Below are 14666 nucleotides of genomic sequence, written 5' to 3' on the forward strand. Positions count from 1 at the left end.
TATCTCTACTGCTTTTTTGTCATGAACTGTCTTGATAAATGTCCCAGGTCATGGCTGAAGACTGTTACCAAATGAAAGTCAACAAACAAAAGTAATGTCAGTTACTCTAATGGCATAACACAGTGGATCAGGGCAGCACTGCCTACAACACACTAATCATAGGACATCAGTGGTCCTGTCTAATCAGACAGCTGTAGACTGAAGCTGAGGGCACTGTTGACAGTATGCTAATTAAGCTTCAATTTTACAACATACGAGAACCAAGGGATCCTTCCTACAGTATACAGTAATATAATGACCCAGCCTAGTCACACAGCAGCTGCACAGCAGACGAGATAAATTTGCTCAAGTAATATCAGTCACGCCTCTTTGTGACACAACACAGTGGAAGAGGGGCAATTCTGTCGACAGAGCACTAGCAAATGATACCAGTGGTGTTTGGGAAGTGTTGCCATACTTCTTGTTTGTTCTGACAAAGGATCAGAATCAGTCTCACATACAGCCTTCTCACCGTCTTGGGTGAACATTAAGTCTACAAGTTGAAGTGTCATGAGAACTGTGAGCATACTTATGTATTATTTGTGTTGTTTTCAAAACTGTCAGATTTTGCTTGTTTGTATACATCCACAAGACTGCCTCTCTGCCCCATCCAGGAAATAAACATAAGCTCTTTAAATCAAATCATCTAAACAAATATGCTACTTGCTTTTCTCTCTCATTCTGCCTTTATCATGCCCTCACCCAGTATCTGTCACCCAGTAACTTTGCTACTACTTGCTCTCTTTCCTTCCCTCTGTCTGTCAGTGTACCCATTCCTTTCAAGATGGTTATGGCACTCCCCTAGTCTTTGTTATCTGCTTTTTTTCATTTCATCCCCTCCTCCTCCTCCTCTTTAGATTTTCATAGTGCTCTCACATACCAAATTCTCCCACCTCACTAAAATATTCCAAAATTCCTAAGGTTTTTATAATAAGGAAATGTTACACAGTGTTTCAGTAAAATAAGGAGATTTATTTCCTTCCATTTCTTTTTCTTGTCATTGACTATGAGTGGAATACCACAGTTCCAAACCCCCTTCAACCTCTTTTTCAAATAGCCAACTTTTAAAGCAAGGGCTCAGCATATCAGTAGCGAGTACCTTATACCATGTAGGGGTACATCACACTTTCTTCTACAAACACTAGCATATCCTGTACAGCTCATGCTATACATACAAGATGTCAGATGTCATTGTTCATGTTTTTTTATACCTCACATTTAAGTGGTATAGATGTGCATAAATGAGAGAAGTCTGGTTTATGGCTGTTCTACTCACAATACTCATAGTTCTTTAACTTAAGAGACTGTATATTCACTCTCAGCAGTATTACTTTCGATGTCCTTGGTTTTTCAAGACTATTGTATTTTTCTCCACTGTACCTGAAAGCCTAAACCTGACAGCTACCTTGTGTGGCACATTCAGACTGCATCCAAAATCTGCAAGTTCAAACAACTGTTTTGAGTAGCAGTACACATTTCTCTGATTATTATTTTAAATAGGAAGGAAGGATTCATACTAAGCATGGACACACTGCATGACTTAACTTTGAAAACTTTATAGCCGACTTATCTCACACACTAAGAAATGCCTCATTCTCACAGAAAATGCTGTCCTTGCTGACAGAGATATAAATATAAAGAGAAAGTGCTGGAGCAAACGTCTCAACAGCAGCTCCACATAGGTTCATAGGCTATCTGCCCTAGGGCATTTATAAGCCTAGCCAGAGTGTGTGTGGCTTTCACCACCCCTTAGGATGAGAATACTATACAAAGACAAACCACAGGAACAGGATACAGCAAATTTTAATTCCGGTACCTCGGCACAACGCCTTCAAAGGAATAATCATGAAAACACCAGGTGCATCTTATATACTAGTGCAACCCATCAATCAATCAATAAATCAATTAAAAACAATAAATCAGCTCCAAAGAATTAAGGGTACAATACATATGTATGTACAAGAAATATGAATACAAAACTATTCACTTCAAACAGTAGTATAATAATAAATAACTATTGTTACTAAATATTTAAATTTATTTCCAAATTCAAACCTCTGGGCTTGAGAGCAATGGGGTTAAATATATTGCTAAAAACAACTTTAACTGTAGATCCTGTGGTGTAGTGTATATCATTGGTTGTGGATGTGTTCCACCTAAATACTACATAGGTCAAACTAAACGTCAATTGAAAATACGCATTTTAGAACACATTGGTGATGTCCGCAATGCCAGGATGGATAGCCCCATTTTTGAACATTTTCATGTAGTACATAATGGTTTGATGGATTCGTTATTCTTCTGTGCTTTAGCCAAACCAAATTTGCATCATGTTGGCAACTTCTTGCAGAGTTTGCTAAATCTGGAAAGCAGATTCATTTTAAAGTTTGGTACTCTCAAGCCCAGAGGTTTGAATTTGTGGTAATTAGGGGTTACCTTGTTTTTCCCAAAGGGTATGACTATACATTTTTTGGCATTTAGCTTAAGGCCATGGCTCTGGCACCAGTTATCCATTTCTATGAGACCTCTCTGGAGGATGTCTGTGTCTGATGGAGTGTCAATTATGGTGCCCAGTTTGCAGTCATCTGCAAATTTTGTCAGCCACAATCCCCCTATGTTTGCCTGCACTTCAGAAAAATAAATGCCGAACAAGAGGGGGCCCAGGACTGAGCCCTGTGGGACACCGCTCATGACCGGCTTAGAGTCTGACATGGCACCAGCAACTCTAACCCTGTGGGTTCTGTCCTTGAGCCAGTTTGCAACCCATCTTGTGACATATGGGTTTACATCTAAGCTGGTGAGCTTTTCTATGATGCCCGAGTGGGGTATTGTGTCGAACGCTTTTGCTAGGTCAAGGTAGGCTGTGTGAACTGCCTTACCCTCATCAATGGCCTTGGTGACTGTTTTGAAACAGTCGACCAAGTTCAAGAGGCAGGATCTGCCCTTGACAAAGCCAAATTGGGTAGGATCCATTGTCTGTAGGTCCCCAATGTCTTTATTTATGAGTTCCATTATGATCCTCTCCATAGCTTTGCAGACAAGGCTCGTCAAGCTTATGGGGCGGTATTTCCAGGGTCCGTAGAAGCACCGCCTTTGTGGAGTGGGACCACAGTTGCCGTACGCCATTCTTTGGGTACGTATCCTGTAGTAAGGCTAAGATTAAACAGCAGCCTTATGTGTGGGTTTAGTTCCTCATTGAGTTCGTGTAGCACACAGCCAGGGACACCGTCCGGTCCCATTGATGCTGTGTTTTTGGCTTTAGAGAGAGCAGCTCTCACCTGGGCATCTGAGATGTTTGGGAGGCTAGACTCTGGTGGGATAGATATTTCTCCTTTTGGGGGGGGGGGGGAGAAATTTGCACTGAACCTGTCTGCCAGTATGTTGGCAATGTCTGTGGGTTCAGTGATTTTTGTATCATTTTGGACTAATTCTGAGCATATCTGGGAGTTTCCACCCAGGTTTCTAACATAGCTAAAGAAGGCCTTATGATTGTCTTTTGTGTCATTAGCGATTTTTCTCTCAAAGTTGGCCTTGGATGATTTTATGAGTGATCGTAGTTTTTGCTAGTAGTGATCAGAGATGCCTTCCCTTTTAGGGATTTTGCTCTGTCATGTAGTAGCTTTCTCCTCTTGTTGTAGAGTTTGTTTATGGCTGGGGTCCACCAGACCGGGCGCCTGCCTTTGGTGGAAAGGGTCTTGATTTTATTAGGGATTGTTTGATCCATACATTCCTGGAGGTGCTCGTAGAAGGCATTTGTAAGGGTTTCAGCAGCGTGGGTTGTGGTTTCCACTGGCTCGGGGGCCTTGAAGGATACCACTCCAGTCTTAAGAAGTGTGAAGTTTGGTTTTGAGAAGTTCTTCACTGTGGTCTTTTTTGCTGGGGTTGGGGGCGGGATGTGGATCTCCAGTGAGATTAATTTATGGTCTGATCTCACCAATGAGGGATATACTTCTGGTGTGGAGCATTTTGTCCCCATGTTTGTGATGATCAGGTCTAGTATATTTTCTCCTCTTGTGGGAATAGTGACTAGTTGTTCCATAGCATTTGAGTTTATGAACTCCAGGAATCTTTGGGCTAGGGTGTTGGGGCTTGAGTAATGTTCCCAGTCTATGTTTGGGTAGTTGAAGTCACCCAATATGATGGTGTTTGGAGAGACATTCATACTCTCCAGTGTCTTCAGGAAGGCTGTGTGGGTTTCCTGAGTTTGAGCGGGTGGTCTGTAGCATGCCACAAACTGTAGGGCAGTTTTACCTATGGTTAATTGCACCTGGATGGTCTCCGATGCTTCGTGCGTTGCCACTAACCTGGAGGTGTGGGTATCCTTTATGAATATGGATACTCCCCCTCCTTTTGTGGTTCGGTCCGGATTTTGGGGCCGGAACGCATGATATGAGGTATAACCTGATAGTGCTGGGGTGCTCTCAGGAGCCTTGAACCAGGTTTCAGTCACAGCACAGACATCGATGTTCTCCATACTGAGGAGGGCTTCGAGGGCGTGCATCTTGAGGTTTAGACTTCTGGCATTGAGCAGTATTACCCTTAGCACAATGCACACACCTACTCCTACAATTTGCTGAGGATCTGTAATATACAATTGGAAATGCTATACAAAGTCTGTACCTCAAGAAGCCATAAGCCCATAATACAAATAACACACTAAACAGGCCTCCTGATAACCACAGTAAATCACATATGTACGGTTATCATAGCATGACAGAAGGGACATCCTATAACAAAATACCTGGAGCTAAAAATTAGCTAAGCCTAATTCAAAAGCCGGTAAGGCAACTAGTCATTGTTGACTCCAGGGTTTATAAAAAAAATACTTTACTGGATTTGCAAGGAGTTTGTTACAGTACAATGTCTAGCTGGGTCCAAAATGAATGGCTTTTCAAATAGGATGAAAAAGCCTAATGTTATTATAGCATGGTCATTACTCATGTAGGAGTGGACAATCTAAGGAAGTCCTCTCTCCTGAATATACAAATGGGTATGGCAGAATTGTCAAAAATCCCTACAAACATGAGAAAATACATCTCCTTATTAAAATGCCAGCATTTGTAATGCTGAGTGTTTTACTGCCAAAAACAGACCAAAAATACAGAAGAGGAAACCTTGAACATTGCTCTTCTCCTATAAACTTGTTCAAGCTCCCTAACCCCCCTGAACATATATCTATCAACTCTGAGAAAGCTGTCTCTGTCATTGTCCATGTTGGTGTGAATGACCCGAGACATACCTCCCTGGACTAAATGAAAAGAGACATGGAAGAGCTCTCCAATCTTGTAGCCCAGGCAGGTATGACCCAAGCCCCGAGTAGTATTCTGCCATTGCCTCGAATGATACCACAGTACAAGGACAAAATGACTGACTTCAACAATTGACTAAGTTTCTGGTGTCATTCTAAGGGGATCCAGTATCTGCCTGCTTGGGATGACATGGTCGACAGACCACGATGCTTTGCCAGAGATGGCCCCTGGGATTCCGGATACTGGCCAAGGCTCTTGCTGCCCCTATAATGCCTGTTTTAGGCAAGGTTCAAATAACAAATTCACCACTGTAACAGGAACAGTCAAGCAAAAACTGAGGGTGATGCCACTCAATGCTAGAAGTCTAAATCTCAAAATGCACTCAGTCGAGGCACTCCTTAAAATGGAGAACATCGATATCTGTGCAGTGATTGAGACCTGGTTCAAGGCCCCAGACAGCACCCCTGCACTACCAGGCTATAACTCATACCACACTTTTCGGCCATGTAACCTGGACCGAAACACCAAAGGCGGAGGTGTGTCCATATTCATTAAGGATACCCACACCTCCAGGCTAGTTGCTCAGCATAATGCATCCGAGGTTATCCAAGTGCAACTAACTCTAGGCAAAACTGCAATCCAAATTGTACTTTGCTACAGATCCCCCACCACGCCCCAGGATTCCCACTCCTTTTTTCTTGATGTACTGGAAAATATTAGGGTTCAACAAAACACCCTAATAATGGGCGACATCAACTACCCCACCATTAACTGGGAAAACTACTCCTGTACCAACTCCTTAGCTCAACACTTTCTGAAATTCATAAACTCCAATGCCCTGGATCAACACCCCCACCAGGGGCAACAATATCCTAGTCCTAGTCATTACCATCATGAGTGACTGGTGTATCACACCTGAAGCCAACTCCTCGTTGGTCCAATCCGACCATAAGCTAATCACCCTTGATATCCACATCCCCCCCCCCCCCATTAAGGAAACCACGGCAAGACATTTCTCCAAAGCCAACTTCATGCTTCTTAAGACAGAAGTGGTGAACTTCATGACACCCATGCAGATGGACAATACAGTTACAACTGTTGAATCCTACACAAATGTACTCTATAAGCACTTACACGAGTGCATGGATTGTGCTATCCCAAACAGAACCAAGACGCTATCCTCCAAAAAAGGAAGTCAATCTGGTGGTCCCCTGCCATAAACTGTACAACAGAAGGAAGAAACTGTTGCAAATGAAGAGTAAAATCCCATGAGTGGAGGAGCTCCCTGGTCAGCCTCAGTAAGAAGCTGAGATCCCTTTATAAGATCCTCCAAAGCTAGCTACGAAAACAAAATTGCCACTAATTCTAAGGACAACCACAAAGCATTCTATAGCTATGTCAAGAATCTCGAAGGCAACACCCAGATCTGCTCTGAGTTACAGCACAAAGGCATGAAAATTACAGAACCAATTGATATTGCCAACATTCTGGCAGATAAGTTCAGTGTCAACTTTACCACCCCCTACAGGGCCCACAGCTATACAGGAAGAATGCAGAGTCCCTGTAATCACAATTACACAGGTAAAATCTGCACTTTTTAAAGCCAGAAACACAGCATAGCATCCATGGGACCGGACAACATCCCAGGCTGCGTTTTACACGAATTTCAGAATGAACTGGATCCCCCCACTTAAGCACCATGTTCAATAATAGCCTCGCATCAGGTTTTGTGCCCACTGAATGGCACACAGCAACAGTTATCCCACTCCCACAAAGGGGGAGCCACCACTGATCCTGGGAACTATCGACCTATTAGCATGACGAGCCTGGTCTGCAAGGCCATGGAACGTATCATCATGGAACTCAAAGACATTGGTAACCTCCAAACTCTGGATCCCACCCAGTTCGGGTTTGTGAAAGGCAGATCATGCCTCCTGAACCTGACTGACGTCTTTGAGGCAGTCACCAAAGCTGTAGATGAGGGTAAGGTGGTTCACACAGCCTATCTTGACCTCGCCAAGGCTTTCGTCACCATCCCCTATTCTGGAATTATAGCTAAACGCACTAAACTAGGTATAAATTCCTATGTCACAAGATGGGTTGCCAACTGGCTCACTGAGAGAACCCACACTGTAAAAGTTTCAGACTCCAAATCTGACCTCAAAGCAGTGACAAGTGGAGTACCACAGGGTTCCGTCCTGGGACCTCTCCTGTTTGGTATCTACTTCTCTGAAGTACAGGCTAACATAGTAGGCCTCTGGCTAATGAAGTTTGCAGATGACTGCAAACTAGGAGCCATAGTCAAGTCCCCAAATGATGTGGACATCCTGCAGAAGGGTCTCGCTGAGACAGATGCCTGGTGTCAGAGCCATGGCCTCCAGCTCAATGCCAAAAAGTGCAGTGTCATCCCCTTTGGTATAAACTCTGTACCCATGAACTACCACATAGGCAGCAATCTACTTAACACCGAATGTGTGATAAGAGACCTTGGGACCCAGGTGGACAGTAGTCTCTCCTTTGATAGTCACATCGCCACAGTAGTCAGGAAGTCCTTCTACATGGCACACCTCATCATAAAAGGGTTCGCATTCAGGAAAAAGAGAGGTCATTGTTCCCCTCTACTCGATACTCATTAGACCCATTATAGAGTACAACACCCTTTTGGAATATACTTCACAAGACATCTGCAGCAGCTGGAAAGGCCACAGAAGTACCTCACAAAGAGGATTACTGGCCTCAAACAAATGCCCTACACTGACAGCCTCAAAAAACTCCAGCTTTACAACGTAGCATATCACCTACTCCGAGGTGATCTCTGCCTAACAAATAAAGCTATGTCAAACCCAGAGCTGTTGGACATGCTACACCTAAAGAAATCCCAATCCTTCCGAGCTACATGCTCTAGGGACCTAAACCTTGTCACCACAATAAACAGGACATGCTGGAGGGATAGATTCCTGTCCCAGAGACTTCCCATACTCTGGAACAGGCTACCCATCTATGTCAAGCAAAGTTCTTCATTAGCACTCAAGAAAAATCTTGATGAGTGGATGGGAAATAGGAAATATACCTCGGGGATCACTTCTGTGTCTCTGCTCAACAGTGGCACAGGAAAATAACTTTCTTGGGTGGCGGTAGCCAGGGAACCTTGTTGGCTAGGCTTAAGTAGGCCCTTGGGCCGATAGCCTAGTACCTACCTATGAACCATACCTCAGAGAAAAGGGAATACTCTGAAAAAGGGCAATCTTAGACTTGGTAAATGTAAGTCCCTATTTCAAAAGTCCAGTCTCCACATTACAGGACTCAGCATTACAATTCCCAACCATTCAAACATTTATTCAATATACTCTTCTTAGTGCAATTCTCTCAACACCTATATGGCTTCTACATATCAAGGCTTAGTACTCAGGGACTTAAGACATGGTGTCACAGACATGAGACCATGTCTGTCAACCTAAAAGGAGCTGTACAAACAGAGTGCTTTGCATGTAATGGGATTCACCTCTCACTTTGTGGAGTACAAATACAACCTCAGTGTTTTTTAGAAGTAAAAAAAACACTTTGAAAATGAACAAGATAAAAAGTTAGAGGTGAAATGTGTGGCTCTGCAAAATGCCAGAAGTCTCAACACTCAACCATAAAAGTTTACTGCTTTGAGTATGTTTACATCTGTACCATTATCAAAACCTGGTTTAAAGATCCAAAATGCTTACTATAAATTCCAGGAAATGCTTAGTTTCCTTATAAACTGTTATAGATCCAATGGGATAAACGGCAGTGTCTCAGTATTTGTAAAAGAAAACCCAAAAGCCAGAAACCAAGAAAACAACTCAGGACTACAAACTCTTCACACAATAATAACAGAGTGCACTGTTATAGAAAACAATCTTAACACCATCCACTTCCACTACAAAGTATGAGAACTTCCTCACTAAACTCCAGAATGTAACATTAAATGAAAATACAGTTTTTTGGGGGAAGTTTAACTACTCAGACATTGAGTGAGGCCAAACAAATATGCCTAAGCATTAATCAGCTACATAAATCAAAAGCATCTGGAACAAAAAGTACAAAATGGAGCTAGGAGTAGTAGTACCTTAGGCATCATAGTGACAAACACAGGTTCTTCCTGATCCCCACCCACAGTCATACCATTTTAATTAGGGAATAACAAAAAGTCATCATTTTTAACCAAAGTATAAACTCAAAAACTCATAAATATGTAAGACTTACCAGTGGAAACTACAATGCAATAAAATACAGAAAACAGACAGGATAGTGTGCTTGGTGACCCAAACAAATCTCTTCAGGATACAATCAATGCAATGTGTGAAATTAACATCTGCATTCACGAGTATATTCCAGTAATACATCGGTACACTTAAACCCTTTGGTGGAATCACATCTGTAAGAGATAGGTAAGAAAAAAGGTACTAGTTTTAATCTCAAAAAATATCATATTCCTAAAATAAGTGTAAACAATTACAGAAAAAAAATATTTTATGAAGCCTTCCAGCTTAGACTATGATCTCAGCTTGGTTCAATAAAGAAAATGCTATACTGAGGAACTCTAAGTAGATCATAAAAATATAAGAAAAACTGAGTGTATCATTATCAATAAATAATGGAGCAATCACGCAGCTGCAGGACACAATGAATGTACATGCAGAAAAAAAGAGAAACTTCACAAAAACAAAACACATTGACTGCTGTAAACTCAAGAAACAAAATAAACCTTGACTGCTACAACCATCAATAATGTTAAAAAAAATATTGGCAGCCTCTAGGCTTATCTCTAATCTAAACAGAAAGGCTGTATTGGTACTACCTGACAAGGTAGCGTTTGCATCAGTTTCACTTTCAGTCCCTATCAGCAAGACCAATATTCTATGTAACAAAATGGAAACAATCCTAATGGAATTTATCCAAGTAACACAAGGAACTTTATGTTAAACATAGAGCTTATATGGCGTTATCAAGGGGAGATCTTGCCTTTTGAATCATGAGGAATTCTTTGAAGAGGCAACAGCAACACATGATAAAAAGGAACAACATTCTCTGGTCTTTTAAGACATTTGACACTAGTCCTCATAAAGGAATAATGGACAAATCAAATGTATGAAATTCACTACTTGTATATAGTCCATTAGGTAAAAACATTGGTTAAGAGACGAGATGGAATGGAGGAGTTACTGGTACATCCTAGCAGTGGTTAATTGAGATGTTTCACTGGGTTCTGTAATAGGCCACTTCTTTTCAAATTATTCTTCTCAGGTGTAACAGTGGGAAATGAGACCTAGACAAATATGGTGATGATTGCAAACTAGGCAATAAAACTGGTAACCATTTGGTATGTCAAGACTTGTGTGAGCCTTGGAATAATAAGAATGAATAACTGAAAAAGCAGACTTGCATTATAAGTCCAACATTGTTGTTCCTTGCAATATTCCCTTTTCTCTGATTTACAGCTATCTCGGAGTTGGTATATATTCAGGTTTGAGAATAGAGTGGGGGTCTTGCTCCCACACTGCAGGTGGGGGGGGGGGGGTTACCACTTTGCAGAAAAAAAAGTTTAAAGGAAAAAACAATGTTCAACATTCACTGTTGTCCTGTATTTTCAGTCCCTTTTTTGGCATTATTTTTCCTACATTTTTGGTCTTTTTATTGTAGGTCTCGACAATAGGGAGCCAATAAAATTAATTCAGTGAAGCATGTCAAAGCTCAAAGTCTAAAAACATGCATTCTTGGTGCACTAATGATCTGATCTTTAATGTCATTAACAGCAGACTTCAGAAACTTAGCAAAAAGGCCTTAAATTAAAATGATACCAGGATTAAAGATGTAAGGACACTGGTGGATAACAATTTTAACTTTTTACTAAATTAAAAAAAAAATGATCACAGGAATTAGAACTTGTCACAGACAAATAAATTGTTAACCTTCTTGAAGACTCTGTCAAGCCAGTACTTGCAGAAGCATAGCTTGGGTGGGGTGAAGGGGGCAAACATCAAAGAATAAGGTATCATGGAGTGTTCTTAGCAGATGCCGATCAGGTAGTAGTGCAGTATTGGCATTCAGAAATGAATACTGACACTGCATTTGTAGTCAAGACTGAATCACTCTATTGTTCCATGTGTGGTAGAGTGCAATATAGTCATTCAAACAGTACCACAATTCAGAAATGAATGCAGATACTGCATTTGCAATCATAGTATCAACAATCTGCATGGTATTATGACTGTTGTAAACCACTTGTTCCACTTACATACACACATACACACATTTCAGGTATAGGCAATAATGCCCTTCTAGCCTGCCAATATACCAAAACAGTTATTCCCATACGTAGTGCTTGGGTTGTTCTTAATCTCTAAACTAGTGCTTACTTTAATGTAATCTGGTAGTCTATCCCATATATCAGCTTCTCTCTCTCTCAGAGAACCAGTTAGTACAATTCTCATTCCTATGTAATCTACTTAGGTAGTCAGATGATTCTCTACTACTTTTTGATAACCCCAAATATTCCCAGAGGTAGTCGAGTCTAAATGTCCTATATACCTGAATAAGGTCTCCTCTTAAATATCTATTTGAAACACTGTAGAAAGTTCAGGTATTTAAGTGTTTCAGAATAACTTAAATTCTATGATTATAAAAACTTAAAACTGGATCTACCCATTTACCCAGGTCCTTAAATGAATCTACAGTTTCACTGTGTAATGTATTTAATGCTCACCTTTCAATCCATATCTCCCACATTTCATATGCTTAATTTTTGATGTATTTAATCAGCATATTATTCTCATGTGCCCAAATGGTCAATTTAGTTAAGTTCTTTTGCAGACATGCCTGATCTGTAACACATGTAATCAGTTCACCCATTTTAAAGTCATTTGCATACAGGCTGTAGATAGATCCGAAAGATACAACCTAAAACAGTATGGGCCTAGATCGGCCTAGGACAGGACTCCGTGGGACACCCTGACTGCAGCCCAGAATTTTACCTGTCCAATTACCGTACGATAGCTGCCAGGTCCTACTTGTAAGTCATGCAGCTATTCATATTATCAACATTACATCAATACCTAGTTGTTGCAATTTATTGACCAGTGCTGAAGTTAAACTATATAAAATACAATTACAGCACCATTTTTCATTTATGGCTGTTATTATATCATAGAACATCATGTTAGAGGTGGCTATAGATCTGTTTTCAACATATGCATGCTGATATATGCTTCCTCACAGTCAGACGCCGTCCGGTTCGATTCTCAGCTAGAGCGTCTTCTGCGTGGAGACATGCGTGAATGGGCGTACCTTCGTTGAAGGTTGTGCATCAGGGCTGGTAACTTGGCAGGTAAAAATCAACTACCAATCATTAGCGGACTGGAGTTCTGCTGTGGCGACCCCTAACCGGGAAAAGCCGAAAGACACAACAACATGCTGATATATGCTTCCAAATCCCAACATTTCCAATTCTGACAATAGTTTATCCAAAATAACCTTCTCCATTATTCGTACACAAAATGAAAGCAAACATGTGGGTCTGTATGACTCGGTTGTTCCTATTCCCCTTTCCCTTAAATATTGGAGACATGCACTTGTTAAACCTATCTTGAGGAATTTCTCCACACTTAAATGATCTAGTAAATAATACATATAGTGGTACTGTAAGTTCATGCCATAGGGTTCTCAGGTCATTATTAATTCCATCTCCTTCCTGTGCTTTGCTTGGGTCCAGTTTGCATAGTTCTTTTTTCAATATCCATCCTCTACCCCTTTTTTCCCCATTTTTGCACATGGGTTCAGGGTGTCATTTCAACAGTGACATTCTAGAGCCAAGGTTTACACTGCTAGGTGGCTAGGCCTGCCATGGTAGTTCTTCCATGCCATGCACTTGAACACACACTCACACCTACAGCTAATTTACATTGTCCAGTCTAACTACTGCATAGCTTTGGAATGTGGGAGGAAACTGGAGCACCTGGAGCAAATCCATGCAAATGCAGAGAGGACCTGCAGACTCCATACATAATCTAATTTAATTTCAGTATCTGAAGTTACCCAAATATTACTAGGACAATTTATCCCCTTTGTGGAGCTGAACTGCTTTGCATAAAATTTTATAAATATATCTATACTACAATAAGGAATAATAAAGAATAATATCAAATGATTGTACAACACAAATGTCAGCTATAATAGCATAGAATGTAATTTCTGGTGTACTGTAAGTCTGTATATTTTTTGTACAATTTCTTGTATAAGTTTTGTATAATCTCTATATGTGGAGCCTTTCTCCCCGGGCCTCCGCTGAAAATGGGTCTTATCCCAGTCAGACTTTCCCAGTAAACAAATGTAAAATAAAATAAATTCATTAATAAATGTAAACCCAAAGACTCCATTCTGGTAATTTCACAGTAGGGCAATAGCATCACAGTACAAAAGAGAAACGCCTCATATGAAGTCATGCAGATTAAAAGCAAATTGTGAAACAATGAAATAAAAGGTCAAGTGCTTTCATCTCTTTGTTGCTGGGACTTCTTCAGAACATCAGTATCTTTACATTTTCTTGTTTAAATAGTTACATACCTAGTACAAATCACATAACTAATCACTTCATTCATAAAATTGCTCTAACACTTTTAAAGGGACTGCATAAAAAAATCTCCCTTTAGAAAACTACTTAAATTTCTCAAAAAGGCATAAAATGTGCAATTAATTTTCATTAAAAAATATATAACTAACAACATACAACCTTATAAAATATGAATTATACTTCAAAAAATAAAATACAATATTAATTTCAAAAATATCATCTGTCCTCAGTTTCTAAATTTCCTTTCCGCCATGGATATTAGCTACTGCAAAATGTAATCTAGAATTCTGAAACTAATTAATGGCATCACCTATTTCTTCGTAATACGTTATACAATAATACCTGTGCTCTAAATTTAAGAATAGGAAGAAATGACAGGTGTTTTGATCCCTGGTGGTACTGTGACATTGAGTTTGAATTGCCAAAACAATTCACTTCTTTCTAACTCTAATTCACACCATCCACCGCTTAGATCCCTGGGAAGTATGCCCAAAAATTCATTGTTTTGTAATAAATGTTTGTTTTTAATCTGCATGACACCGTAAGGGATGTTTCTCTTCTGTACTGTGATACTATTCTGTACTGTGATACTATTACCCTACTGTGAAATTACAAGTGTGGAGTCTTTGGGTTTATTACAAATTTGTAATAGTTTACAAAACGCTTTTTTGTATTGGTATATATATATATATATATATATATATATATATATATATATATATATACATACATACATACACACACACACACACACATATATATATATATATATATATATATAT

At 40.2% G+C, this 14666-nt stretch overlaps 1 protein-coding gene across 2 annotated transcripts in view; it reads right to left on the bottom strand.

Moving 5' to 3' along the window:
• Positions 1-14666, bottom strand: part of MAP3K12 (mitogen-activated protein kinase kinase kinase 12) — a 1100073-nt gene that overhangs the window by 1021221 nt on the left and 64186 nt on the right. For both annotated transcript variants that reach the window (XM_044083918.1, XM_044083919.1), the window contains exon 2: positions 9522-9693. The gene's annotated coding sequence lies outside the window, so the exon portion shown is untranslated. The remainder of the gene's footprint in view (positions 1-9521; positions 9694-14666) is intronic.

This window comes from Protopterus annectens, chromosome 9.part0, assembly GCF_019279795.1.
Source record: "Protopterus annectens isolate FY-2018-M chromosome 9.part0, PAN1.0, whole genome shotgun sequence".
Taxonomy (NCBI): domain Eukaryota; kingdom Metazoa; phylum Chordata; order Ceratodontiformes; family Protopteridae; genus Protopterus; species Protopterus annectens.